Genomic DNA, 14398 nt, shown 5'->3' with positions numbered 1-14398 from the left:
TGGGACTTGGGAGGCAGAGAATAGATGAGGGCATGGCCAGCCAGAGGTAGTATTTGCCGGTTGTCCAAACTACTCAAAATTTCCGCTACCGGTTCTCCAGAACTGGTCAGAAGCTGCTGAATTTCACCCCTGGTATATAGATTGTTGCCTCTTCCTTGGGTATTTTCTGTTGTTATCCTAATTTGAGTTGGTTGCTATTGGAAAAGGAGAACCTCTGAAAGCCGAAAGCTGCATCTGATAGTTGGAAATGGGGAAAGTATCTCGAAATTAGATCATTGCAAGCTCCGCCTATCTGGGTTCAAGGAAGTGAAATGGATGTGTCACCCTGTGTCAAGCGGTTGTAAACTAGATGAGTAAGCACACACCTTAAACGGCTCATTCATTCATGATGAACTGAGCCGATGTGTTTGATTGTGGTTGCTGTGGAACAATAAATTATATATTATGAATATTCATTTACAGTTTATGCTGTACACTGTCTAATGACAGCTCATTGCTATATTTCGATTGCTTGATTAGATACCATCAACCTAGAAATAATGTCAGCATATTGAAATAGGTTGATTGATTGATTGATTGATTATATGCCATTAACTCATTGTGGATTCTTAGTGACTAAATAGATAATAACCCTGTAGGCTGGATGTGGCCCATGGGCTTGAGTATGATAGTATGGGTTAGGGTTAGGATTGGGGAGATATACGTATATCTGAGCTTTTTCCTTCCTTCCTTCCTTCCTTCCTTCCTTCCTTCCTTCCTTCCTTCCCTCCCTCCCTCCCTCCCTCCTTCTTTCCTTCCTCTTCTTAGTAAGACTATTAATGCAGTTACTGTATATCTTGTAGAGAGAAATGCTGGGACCACGGAATATATTGCTTAAAGCAATCATTTTTTCATGAAAGAATTATGACTGCGAGTATTGGAACTGCAACTAACTGTATTAGATTATTACTGCTTATCAAACAAATACATTTGGCATGTAATGAACAATTCTGGATAATTGTAATTGCCTTCTAAGTGTAATTTCCAATCATCTTCTCATTTAAGCTTCTACTTCAGATTCCAGTGAGAGAAAGAGAGAAAATTGTGAAGAAGAAAAAGCCAAAAAAAAAAAAAAAAAAGACAACGCAATCCTAAATTGCATTAATAGAGGGATACATTCATGATCAAAGGAGGTACTAATACCACTCTATAAAGCCTTAGTAAGACTACACCTAGAGTGTTTCAACCCTGAGCTTTGTCATAATAACATTTCTCTGCTGTGGATTTAACATACATTTCATCCTTAGTTGCTTTGGTAATGAAGCTTTAGTATGAGTGAAAGAGATTCCCCAAAAACTATGTCAGCCTCCAGAGCAAGAATGAAACATGGCAAGTCTTCCAAGGTGAGTTCTTTATGGTTTCACACCTGTACCCAAAATCTTGCCAGGCTGTGGATCCTACTATTTGCATTTACAATATATTTTCATTAGGTATGTACTGTCCTTACCCTCTTTTCTCTGACATATAATATCTGGATTATGTTGCGCCTTTCTCCTCTAGAATTCAAACCCCCACTACCAGGGATCCACTGTACATCTTTGTTACAATCCATAACATTAATATTTTAAATAAAAACAAAATCTCTTGCTCTGTTGGATAAATACATTAGGAACAGCGGTGGGTTTCACTTATTTTTACCACCGGTTCAACCCATGTGTGCATCTTCCCTGCATGCGCCCGGATTCTGTGCATGCGCTGTGCTCGCATATGTGCCTTCCACATATGTGCCTGGCCTCAAAAGCATGGCTAAACAGGACAGCAAAACACCGTCCACCCGGAGTCTCTGCTACCGGTTCACCTGAACCAGTCCGAACTGGCTGAATATCACCTCTGATTAGGAATATACAGAATACAAATCGATTCATATTCAGTACTTCTGGGTGGAGGACATCCAGTGGCAGTTGTCATGCTTCAGCTGGGCCCTGGGGTGAAACACAACTGGAATTGGAGAATGTCAACGTGAAAATGGAAGCTTTCGTAGAGATGACGTGGAAACAAAAGTCGATGCCCATTAGAGCAGCATTTCTTAGCAGCAAGCAGTAGTAATCAGAGCAAGCCTCTGGTGATACCTGTTGAATGCTGCAGCAGTCGAAGGATATCTTGTTACTGTTGAAATTCAGGTACCAGTGGTTGCTTTGCGGATTGGAAGGTTATTCCAGGACACAGGGAACAATCCCCAGGAAAGCAGAGTCTATACTGAAAGGCGCTGGAAGCTCTAAAGCAGCGGTGTCAAACTCAAGGCCCGGGGGATGAATCCGATCTGTAGGGTCCTTAAGTCTGGGCCAGTGGTGGGTTCTGGATCCCGTTCCAACCGGTACAGTTGGAACAGGCCTGGCATTGTCCACATGGATGTGCGCAGCTTGTACATGCGTCTTAGCGCCTCCGCGATGCTCCAGCTGCTCTGTGCAACATCACACAGGTGTTGTACATGCCATGTGCATGCGCAGAAATGTGGAAGCCTTAAAAGACAGGTAAGGAGCGCGGGTGGGTGGGTGGTTGGGCCCTCCGGAGCACCATACCAGAACGGTATCCAGTGCTTTGGGCAGGCTCAGGTATGCCCGTACCGGTAACCCACCACTGGTCTGGTGGTGGCCTTTTGCTTAGGCCTTTTGATTTGATGGTAGGATCTTCTGTTGGCTTGGAGTCCTGTCTCTGGAAGGGAGAGGTCTGAAAGAACTGCTTCGTAGTTGTAATGCTTCCTTGTTCATTAATCAATCAACCAGAATAAAGCTCGAAGGGACCTTGGAGGTCTTCTAATCCAACCCCCTGCTCAAGCAGGAGACCCTATACCAATGTTGGCGAAACTTTTCGGCACCAAGTGCCAAAATGGGAGTGCGTGCGTGCCTTCGAGTACTGGAAAATGGAAGTGTAGCTCCCTGGCGCGCAAGTGCGGGAGTGCTGAAAACCGGAAGAGCACTTCTGCAGCATGCATGTGTGCGCCGGGAAGCTAATCTTCCAGTTTCCGGCATATGAATGTGTGCCAGTCACCTGCTCTTCCAGTTTCTGGCACTCCCATGCACTTGAAGACCAGGTGGCCAGCACAAATGCTGGAACCCAGAAGAGCAATGGGCGATGGCCAGCATGCCCGGAGAGATGGCTCTGCGTGCCACTTCCAGCGCACATGCCATAGGTTCGCCATCACGGCCCTATATTATTTCAAACAAGTGCCTGTCGAGTCTCTTCTTAAAAACCTCCTTGTATGATGAAGCACCACAACATTGGCCACTGAAGTGGTGCCTTGGGAGGGCTGAAGGCCATCTCGCTGGTCACAAGGGAGAGCTTCCCAGTTGCAGGAGAACAGTGTGGATTTCTCAAGAGGAGATCTTGCGAGGCCAACCTCACCTCGGCTGTCTTGGGATCATGTTCTGAGCAGTAGAAGGTGTGGTCGATAGTACAGATGTAAGCTGCCTTGATCTGAGTCAAACACCCTACAATAAAATGATTAGTTAGCGTGACACGGATGGAAGAACAATTATATTGGATTCCAACTGGGTCAGAAACAATGGGGCTAGATTCATTGTGTAACACAGAGGATTCTTAAAATGAACATAGCTGAATATAACATTGAAACCAGGGGCTTTTCTCTTAGGACTATTTGACAAGACTATTACATCTGGATCTTTGTTAATGTACCATATTTTTGGAGTATAAGACGCATCGGAGTATAAGACGCACAAAAGATTTTGAAGAGGCAAATTTTAAAAAAAGTGTTTGCACTCTGCAGACCTCCCAAACACAGCCAGTTTTTCGTGAAAACGGGCCCGTTTATTTTTCAAAAAAGGGCACAAATAGCCTTTAGGAGGCTTGTAGAGGGCTCCAGAGCAGTCAGAGGGCCCAAAAATCAGCAGAAAATGGCCCATTTTTTGCAAAAACAGGGCCCCCTTTTTAAAAAAAGGGGGCACGGATGCCTTTAGGAGGCTTATAGAGTGCTCCCGGGGGCTGGGGGGACAAAATTGAGCAAAAAAACCCGGCCCATTTTTTGCTCATTTCTGCCCTCCCCAGCCCCCAGGAGCACTCTATAAGCCTCCTAAAGGCTATGCATGGCCATTTTGGTGAAGGGGGGGTGGGTGGGTTTCTGGAGGCAAAAAAATGCTGTATTCAGTGTATAAGACGCACCCAGATTTTCAGCCTCGTTTTTGAGGGAAAAAGGTCCGTCTTATACCCCGAAAAATACGACATATGCTTGTTGCAGCAATAACTCTGTATGTGCAAAAAATGGAAAGATAGAAGAACCCCCAGAATAGAAGAGTGGATGGGAAAAACGGATGGAATCCAATTCAAATTCAAACTTTTTATTGTCAGAGTACATCATGTGTACAACGAGATTGGTTGAGCCTCTCTTCGTGCACCTCCCCCAAACAAAATACAACTCATTGTGAAAGACAGAAAATTCCTGGCCCGATGAATCCTACTAACAAACACTCAGTCCTATTGCACCATGTGAACCAGTGCGGGGTTGCAGGCAGTACGCCCTGGTACGGATGTACTGGTGCCTGCCTGGAGCACTGGGTATTGTTCCAGTACGGTGCTCCGGAAGGCTCACCTGCCCGCTCGAGCTCCTTACCTGTCTTTAAACTCTTCGGCTCTTCTGCACGTACAGTGCCTGCGCGACACTCCGCCAAGAAGCTGGAGCATCAGGGAGGCTCTTGAAGGCATCGCTGGGAGGTAAGACACGTGCGCGCACTGCACACATTCCTGTGGAGGATGCCGGGCCCCCATTGCAACCATACCAGTTGCAATGGGATCTGGAACCCACCACTGATGTGAATTTATTGCACGTCGCACCGGCCCCACAAGTCAATCGTACCATATTGTTGTTAGAGTTATTTTTCATTCAGGAGTCTGACAGCTGACAGATAAAAATTGTTCTTCAGCCTGTTTGTGCAGCTGCCTATGCTTCTATATCTCCTTCCCAATGGCAGGAGAATAAAGAAGGGCTGACGGGGGTGTGAAGAATTTGGCTTTTCGGATTTGAAATGGAGATGAGCACCGCCCCCTAGAGTCGGGAACGACTAGCACATATGTGTGAGGGGAACCTTTACCTTTAGAGAAGCTCATCCAAGACTTTGTCCATAAATCCAGTAGTTCTTGTAAACAAGGATTGACTTCCCACCATAGTAGGTGCCAACCAAAGACCTGGTATCCTTTCTGGCAGGATCTCTTTATTTATTTTATTTATTTAATTTGTTGAACAGGTACTAAATAACAGGTATAAGTACAAACATGGACATGAACAAGGAATGAGTACAAGTAAATGGGGACAGTAGGACAGGGATGATAGCAGTGGTGGGTTTCAAATTTTTAGAACCTCTTCTGTAGGTGTGGCCTGCTTCATGGGAGTGGCTTGCTGGTCATGTGACCAGGTGGGAGTGGCTTGGCAGTCATGTGACTGGGTGGATATGGCCAACTTGTAAAATGTGGTGAAACTCACTTAACAACGCTCTTGCTTAGCAACCAAAATGTTGGCTCAGGAACTCTGGCACTGAAGCACGCAAGTCTTAAAGCTGTCAAGTTACAAGACCCTTGCACCCCTAACCCTTTAGGAAAAAAAAACCCAAGGGTGTACAAACTTGACAGCTTTAAGACTTGTGGACTTCAACTCCCAGAATTCCTCCTCCAGTCATGTTGGCTCAGGAACTCTGGCATTGAAGCACGCAAGCCTTAAAGCTGTCAAGTTACAAGACCCTTGCACCCCTAACCCTTTAGAAAAAAAAAAAAACCAAGGGTGTACAAACTTGACAGCTTTGAGACTTGTGGACTTCAACTCCCAGAATTCCTCCTCCAGTCATGTTGGCTCAGGAACTCTGGCACTGAAGCACGCAAGTTTTAAAGCTGTCAAGTTACAAGACCCTTGCACCCCAAACCCTTTAGAAAAAAACCCAGGGGTGTTCAAACTTGACAGCTTTAAGACTTTAAGGTTTAGATAGGACTCTTAGAGGCAGGCAGGGCGATTGGTGAGCTAGCCAATCAGTGAGTGGTGGGCGGGCCAAGCGTGGTGCTGACGGGCGGGGGGAGAGAGCTGGAACTGGTTCTAAACGGCACTGTGGATTTGTGGAACCTATTCTATAGAAGAGGTTAGAACTGGCAGGAACCCACCCCTGGACGGTAGGCGCGCTGGTGCGCTTATGCATGCCCCCTTTACGGACCTCTTTAGGAATGAGGTGAGGTCTAGGGTAGACAGTTTGAAGTTGAAGCTGTGGAGGTTTGAGGAGGTAACAGTGAAGTCGGGTAGAGCATTCCAGGCGTTGACCACTCTGTTGCTAAAGTCGTATTTTCTGCAATCGAGTTTGGAGCAGTTTACCTTGAGTTTGTATCAATTGTTTGCCCGAGGAATATTGAGATTGAAGCTGAAGAAGTCGTTGAAAGGTAGGAAGACACATAAAATCACACAATTCAATCTTCAAACCTTATGGAACAGACTTTGAAACTATCCTATGACGTGTATCACATCTGCATGTTCACTTTGCTAAACTGTGTTTCTCTTCTGAATGTGAAACCAAGGACTAGTTTTTTTTTGAGGCTTAACTTGTGTTCACCAACACTTTGGGACCTCTACACACCTTTAAGGAGACAGTCCTATCAGGTAGCTAATCAGTCCTTTTTAGATAGGTTGAAATAGCTAAGAGTCTAGGATGGTGGTGGCTAACCTTTTTCTCCTCATGTGCCAAAAGTGCGTGCGCTTGGCAGCACATGTGCCCATGCCCACATCCATAGTGCAATGCGCCCCTCCCCTGCGCATGCATGCACGACTTCCCATGCTTCCCCTGTCCCCCGTGTATGCACATGACCCCCCTGTGCTCCACACACACATCCACACAACCCCCCTGTGCCCTGTTTTAGGCCTAGCATGCCTCCCTGAAGCCTCCTGGGACCAAAAATGGGCCACGGCGGGGTGGGCGCCACACCACACCTCCTGTGCTCTCCCCATCCCCACACATCCCCACACTACCCCCCCTCACCTGTGCCTGCACGCACGACCCTCCCCAGTGCCCCCATGCATGCGCATTCATCTCCCGCATGCGCGGCAGAGACCCAAAACTCAGCTGGATAGCGGGAGGCACCCATACCCGCGAGATGGAGCTGAGCTGGGCGATGGCTCGTGTGCCATAGATTCATCATCATGGATCTAGGATTGTTGAGGACTTGGTTAGCTTTTCTTGCAAAGCAACAGACATGAATTCCTAAGCACACAGCCAGTGAGGCTCCTTGATTCGTCAAACTGCCTTGCGCAGTAGGATAAAAGTACAGCACGAGGCAATTAAAGGACAAACTGTACCCACATATTTGTTTAGGCACATGGATTATGTGCTTTTGATGACTGCTGAATCGGATTATGACTAAGGCAGGCCGCTTTGCTGTAATCCTCATAGCCACACAACCGCCCTGAAATGTAGCACAGGGGGAAAAAAACAGCCTTGCAGGAAACCCATAATAGGGGTTCTTCATAGTGCGCAACCCAGGAAGCGGCTGATGGCTGTGAGTAGCGTCCATTTCATGTATACAAAATCATGTTTATACTTAAATATGTTATCTAATACATGCTTGATGAAATATATAAAATACATGAAATAAAAATGCCATATTTTTCGGAGTATAAGACGCACCAAGGTTTGGAAGAGGCACATTTTTTAGAAAAAGTTTTTGCACTCTGCAAACCACCCAAAACCGGGCCATTTTTCACAAAAATGGGCCGTGTTTTTTTTTTTCAAAAAAAGAGGACATGAATAGCCTTTAGGAGGCTTGTAGAATGCTCCGGGAGGGGGGGGGGGCAAAAACGAGCAAAAAAAGGGCATGCATAGCCTTTAGGACAGGGGTGTCCAAACTTGGGAACTTTAAGACTTGTGGACTTCAACTCCCAGAATTCCCCAGCCAGCCATGCTGGCTGGGGAATTCTGGGAGTTGAAGTCCACAAGTTTTAAAGTTCCCAAGTTTGGACACCCCTGCTTTAGGAGGCTTTCAGAGTGCTCCTGGGAGCTGGGGTGCAGCAAAATTGAACCTTATTTCTGCCCTCCCCAGCGCCCAGGAGCTCTCTGAAAGCCTCCTACAAACTATGCACAGCCATTTTGGTGAAGGGGGTGGGGTTTCGGAGGCAAAAAATGCTGTATTCAGTGTATAAGACGCACCCAGATTTTCAGCCTCTTTTTTTGAGGGAAAAAGGTGCGTCTTATACTCCGAAGAATACGGTAAGTAAAATCTCTTGCAGTTCTTAGTGCTGATAACTCGGATTCAATGGCCATTTGTGATTCAGCTGGCAAAGTTCCAAGTCAAAAAAGCACACATGGGAAGTCCTCAGACCAGACAGACAATATGCAATGGTACACGCATTAAACATGGGTGATAGCTCAAGCACACCATTGCAACTGCCACCTTTTAAAGACAGATGCCCTGTTGGGAGTTTGGCTGTCTCCCAAGCAAGCCGAAGACTCAGTTTCTTATACCCCTCCTCTGCCTTTAAAGGATGCAACACTAAGCCATCCTGGTTTATGGATGGACAACATTCCTCCGCCTCTATCCAGCCTCCAACACCAATGAAAGTTCCCTGTCCATTTAAGCCCTTCCTTACGTGAGGAAGGGCCTTTTCTCATCCATGTTAGAAAAACTTCCCAACCCATTCAGAGAGAAGCATTCCATATGTGTTGATTTCTTGGACTGTTTCCATTTTCAGACTTCCCGATTCCTTAATGACTCAGTGCCTTATAAATAAAAGGAGGAAAAAAAAACCAAAACATACGAAAAACCACAACCAACTGGAAGATTAACTCAATAACTATATTAAAAAAACACAATCCGGCAACAACCATTACTTCCTAGATATACCGTAAGTGGATCTTCTTAAGCATACAGTATTACTATATATCTTGCAAGACTGAGGGAGAATCTGTAATATCTCCACACTTCAATTTCTAAATCCGTGTTTATCTAATAGGTGTGGCCCTGACAAGATCATCACGGGTACTATTAATCTAATGTTCTTGATTACACCATCTTTGACATTTCACTAGGTAGAAGACAAACACAGCTGTTTTAATAAGCTAATTAGTTGTGGCACAAGCTTTCACCAGCTATTTTCTCGAAGATTATATCATTATTCTAAAGTATCTTCAGATCTCCATTATCCTAATAAGAGCTGTTTGTAGGTCAAAGGAATCTTACCACACTACTGTGACCTTACACGATGAGTATGTGACAAGTATAGAATCAAATAGAATAAAATAGAACAGAGTTGGAAGGGATCTTGGAGGTCTTCTACTCCAACCCCCTGCTCAGGCAGGAAACCCTATACCATTTCAGACAAATAATAGTCCAATTTCTTCTTAAAGACTTCCAGTGTTGGAGCATTCACAACTTCTGGAGGCAAGTTGTTTCTCTGGTTAATTGTTCCCACTGTCAGGAAATTTCTCCTCAGTTCTAGGTTGCTTCTCTCCTTGATTAGTTTCCACCCATAGCTTCTTGTCCTGCCTTCTGGTGCTTTGGAAAATAGCTTGATTCCCTCTTCTTTGTGGCAGCCCCTGAGATATTGGAACACTGCTATCATGTCTCCCCTAGTCCTTCTTTTCATTAAACTAGACATACCCAGTTCCTGCAACCGTTCTTCATATGTTTTAGTCTCCAGTCCCTTAATCATCTTTGTTGCTCTTCTCTGCACTCTTTCTAGACTCTTAACATCTTTTTTATACCATGGTGACAAAAACTGTGATGTCTTTTAGGGGATGAGTGCAGTCATGGTCTCAAAAAACATAATACACTAAAAGCAATAATAAGGTCCATTCAGTTTGTTTACAGTTTGAGAGCTTTCATAAAAAAAAAGTTCAAATATTTCAACATCTCTCTCTCTCTCTCTCTCTCTCTCTCTCTCTCTCTCTCTCTCTCTCTCTCTGTATGTGTGAGTGTGTGTGTATACGTGAGTGATAAAATTAAAAAGTTACAAAACAGATCTGATTTTGTAAAGACTTCTATAAGAGAGAGCTACTGATTAAAATGTTGCAATCTTCTTGGGGAGATTTCTGGAGATCTATCTCATGGAATCAGAGAAGGGACCTCATGATCATCAGAGCTTGATGATCAATAAGCCACTGAGCATATAATGAAGAGGTGGGTTTTACAGAAGTCTACCCCCGGTTCTCCACGTGCATTCACATACTCACTCTCTCACCTCCTTCATGAGTGTGCCCACCAGAGGTGGGTTCCTACCATTTCGGACCGGATCGGCCGCATAGGTAGTAACTTGGCCTGCTACGCCCCCGAACTGGTTCTCTCAGTGCCGCCGTAGATGCCACCACCTTGTTTTTTGTTTCTGCACATGAGCAGCAGTGTTTTTTAGCACTGCGCATACACGCATAGCATGCCTCAAGCACACATGTGCTCAAAGCACTTGCACACGCACAAAGTGTCCCTGAACGAACCGGCAGTAGCAGCAGCTGGAACCCAACCCTGGTGCTCACCTTCCGCGCATGTGCGTGGCCTTCCGTGTATGCGCTTTGCTTGTCGACATGGCTTGCACTCATGCACAGGGCTTTGAAAACATGGCTAAATAGGATGGCATAGGGCTGGTGTGGGTGGGTGAGCAGGTCACCACTACCGGTTCACCTGAACCAGTCCGAACTGACTGAATACCACTTCTGGGATAATGAGCATTTTAGCAGTACATGTGATACAGTGGTGGGTTTCAACTTTTGGAAAACAGCTTTTATTTCATTGATTCCAAAAGAAGAACAGGATCCTACCCAGCCAAAAAAACTACAGGCCTATTTCATTACTTAACACAGACTACAAAAACTTTGCTAAAATATTGGTAAACAGGTTAATGCCAATTGCGCAGCAAATGATTCACAATGATCAGTCTGGTTTTATACAGGGAAGGCAAATGAAAAGTAATGTAAGACAAATCATTAATGGAATATCTGGGAAAGTGTAATCAAGTCCCGGCAGTGCTTCTATTCTTAGATGCGGAGAAAGCATTCGACCAAGTCAATTGGCAATATAAAACCTGTATAAAACCAGTCTGGTTTTATACAGGGAAGGCAAATGAAAAGTAATGTAAGACAAATCATTAATGGAATATCTGGGAAAGTATAATCAAGTCCCAGCAGTGCTTCTATTTTTAGATGCGGAGAAAGCATTCGACCAAGTCAATTGGCAATTTTTAATAAAAATACTACAAAAGATGCAGTTCGGAGAGCATTTCATGCAATCTATCAAAGCAATATACCAGACGGCACAAATTATAGTTAATGGAGGCCTAACAGAATCTTTTAAAATTGAAAAAGGAACAAGACAGGGGTGTCCCTTGTCTCCATTATTGTTTATCTTAACCCTGGAATTGTTATTGAACAGACGAACTACAAGGAATTAAGATTAGGCACTACGAATATAGAGTAAGAGCATTTGCGGATGACTTGGTTGTAACTTTAACCCAGCCGGGGGAATCAGTTATAGGTCTAATGAATATAATTAATCAATGTGGTCAAGTATCTGGGTTCAAAGTAAATCTAGGGAAGACAAAGATGATAGCTAAAAATATGACTACGAACCAAAAAAAAAAAAAAAGAATTAGAAAGAGTAACAGGATGTGAGATAGTAAAAAAGGTTAAATATTTAGGAATTTATATTACAACTTCAAATGGGAAATTATGTAAGTATAATTATGAACCATTATGGCATAAAATACAGAGAGAAATGAATATTTGGAAAAAAACTACAATTGTCTTTGCTGGGAAGAATAGCAGCAGTTAAAATGAATGTTTTGCCCAAGTTTCTATTCTTCTTTCAAATGATACCAATACTTAAAAAAGACGCAAATTTGGAAGAATGGCAGAAAGGTATTAACAATTTTGTTTGGGCAGGAAAGAAACCGAGAATAAAACTTAAAATAATGCAAGACATACGTGAAAGAGGAGGTTTAAAAATGCCCAACTTAAAATTATACTATGAAGCAGCAGTTTTAACAACAATCAGCGATTGGATTAACCTAACAGAGGATAGAATATTGAATATTGAGGGTTATGATTTGGTATATGGCTGGCACGCTTATTTAATATATGACAAGAAGGTCGACAAGATCTTTAAAAGTCATATTTTAAGGAATGCCTTATTGCGTGTCTGGAAAAAAATATCAAAATAGGCTAAACAACAAGATACCCATGTGGGGGGTGCCTAGACACGCTATAGAGAACATAAGTATAGAACAAAAACAAGATGTAACTACATATGCAGAACTCCTTAGTATGGATAGAGGTGCACTACAGTTAAAATCTTTGAATGCATTAAGAGATGAAAGGGTAATTCAAAACTGGTTCCAGTATGGTCAGTTACAGGCTAGATGGAAAAAAGACCAGAAATCCGGTATTATCCAAAATGTGGATAACTTGATAAAACAAATCAGGGACCAGGGTCAAATGCACATAAAAAGGTGGTATAATGTATTGATAGAAATAGACTCAGAAACAGAATTAGTTAAAGATTGTATGATAAAATGGGCACAAAATTTTGAAGAACCAATAATGATGGAAACATGGGAAGAGATTTGGGTAAGAAATGTAAAGTTTACACAAGCTCAGAACATGAGAGAGAATTTCTACAAGATGCTGTACAGATGGCATTTAGATCCAAAAAGGCTAGCCTGTATGTATCCGAATCTACAATTTAAATGTTGGAGATGTGATTGTGTTAATGCCATGTATTATCATATTTGGTGGACTTGTAAAAAAGTTAAAGCATTTTGGATAAAAATATGGTGGGTTATTCAAGATTTTGAATTTTCAACTGGGTGGGAAAACTGGGAAGCCTTCAAATTCGGGTTTTCCCAGATATGCCAACGTGGCTCTCTTAATAAATTGGAACTTTGAGCAATACTTTGCCTTGGACTCTAATTTAATTTTGGATGCTCTTATATGAACCCTGATGCCTGTCTTGAATGGATTACCAGACCTGCATTTCTAAAAGCTGGCCTCAGCTCAGTATCTGCTTAGGGGCAGAGAACTGAGTTTTTGTCTCACTTTAAGATTTTTATTTCCCTTTTATCCTGTTTTCATGAAAATAAGACCTCCGCAGATAATAAACCCAATTGGGATTTTGAGCGCATGCACTAAAATAAGCCCTCCCCTGAAAATAAGTCCTCCCCGAAAATATTGCAACACAGCAGCAGCCATGAGGTGGCCACGCTCACCGCCTCCTGCACCTCAAAAATAATAAGACCTCCCCAAAAATAAGGCCAAGCGCTTATTTTTTTGGGGGGGGGGTCAAAAGAAAATAAGTCCCTGTCTTATTTTCAGGGAAACACAGTAGGGGAAATATAATATTCTGCCTTCTTAATATTTCTCAAAATATTTCATTTTTCTAGGACAGGGGTGTGTGTTACTTCTACACCGCTATAGAAATATCGACCACAAGACACCAATAGGTTTTCAATTGTTGGTTTTATAAGTGATGACAAGAAAACTCACACAGTAGATGTCGAAAGTTTGGATGCGTCCAATAATCCATTCATTTTATAAAATGAATATTAAAATGATGTCACTAAGAAATGATTTTTGAAAAATCTTTTATTGAGCATAAAGAAGATGAATTTCATAAATATGCAATCGGTATTATCAAAGCAATAAAAATGAAACATATGTTTGTCCATAACAGACAGATAATATTTGGAAGTGTGCAGATAGATATCTCCCTAATAAACAGGTGCATTAGAGGAAGGAGACAGTACAACACAACACAATCAGCTTGGGAATTCACAATTGTCAGCCTCACTGTAGACCATACCAAGACCAGGACTCCACAAGCATATATTTATTCTGCTAGTAGCTGATAACCTTGCTTTGCCCGGGGATTTATTTATAGGGGGAAAATGTCCAGACCAAATGTACTTTCTAATGTTAGATTTTCCCCCTTAACAGAGGGAGCCCCCTTGTGGAGTACTGTGAAGCCGTTACTATGGCAACTCCACTGCACTGTACAGTAGAAGCCATTTTAAGGAACAACAGGCTGTATCTTAACAGAACACACACCCTGAGGGGTGTTAGGGGTATCTTACTGTGACTGTAAATCCTCCCTTGAAAGACTTTGCTGGATGTGAATGAGCAGAATTCACAGTAAATTTATAAAAAGGGATTTTTGTCGGGACAAGGAGTTTACTTCATGATCTCAGGAAGTCTTGGTCAGAACAGAGGGGTGTGTGTGATATCCCACCCTCAAAAGTAGCTGTCATTGCTTGGTTGATTTCACATTGGTTCCCATCATCAGTAGGAGTGAAGGAGATCCCCGAACCTTAATTATACAAACAATTTTTTTAGCTCTGCTGGTTGGATTCAGTAGGAGTACATGGAATACAAATCAATTCATATACAGTACAAAATGCCTGAAA

The sequence above is a fragment of the Natrix helvetica genome (assembly GCF_964273705.1).
Source record: "Natrix helvetica genome assembly, chromosome: 6".
Lineage (NCBI taxonomy): Eukaryota > Metazoa > Chordata > Lepidosauria > Squamata > Natricidae > Natrix > Natrix helvetica.
The sequence above is the reverse complement of the archived record's forward strand: the minus strand, read 5'-3'. Positions refer to the sequence as shown.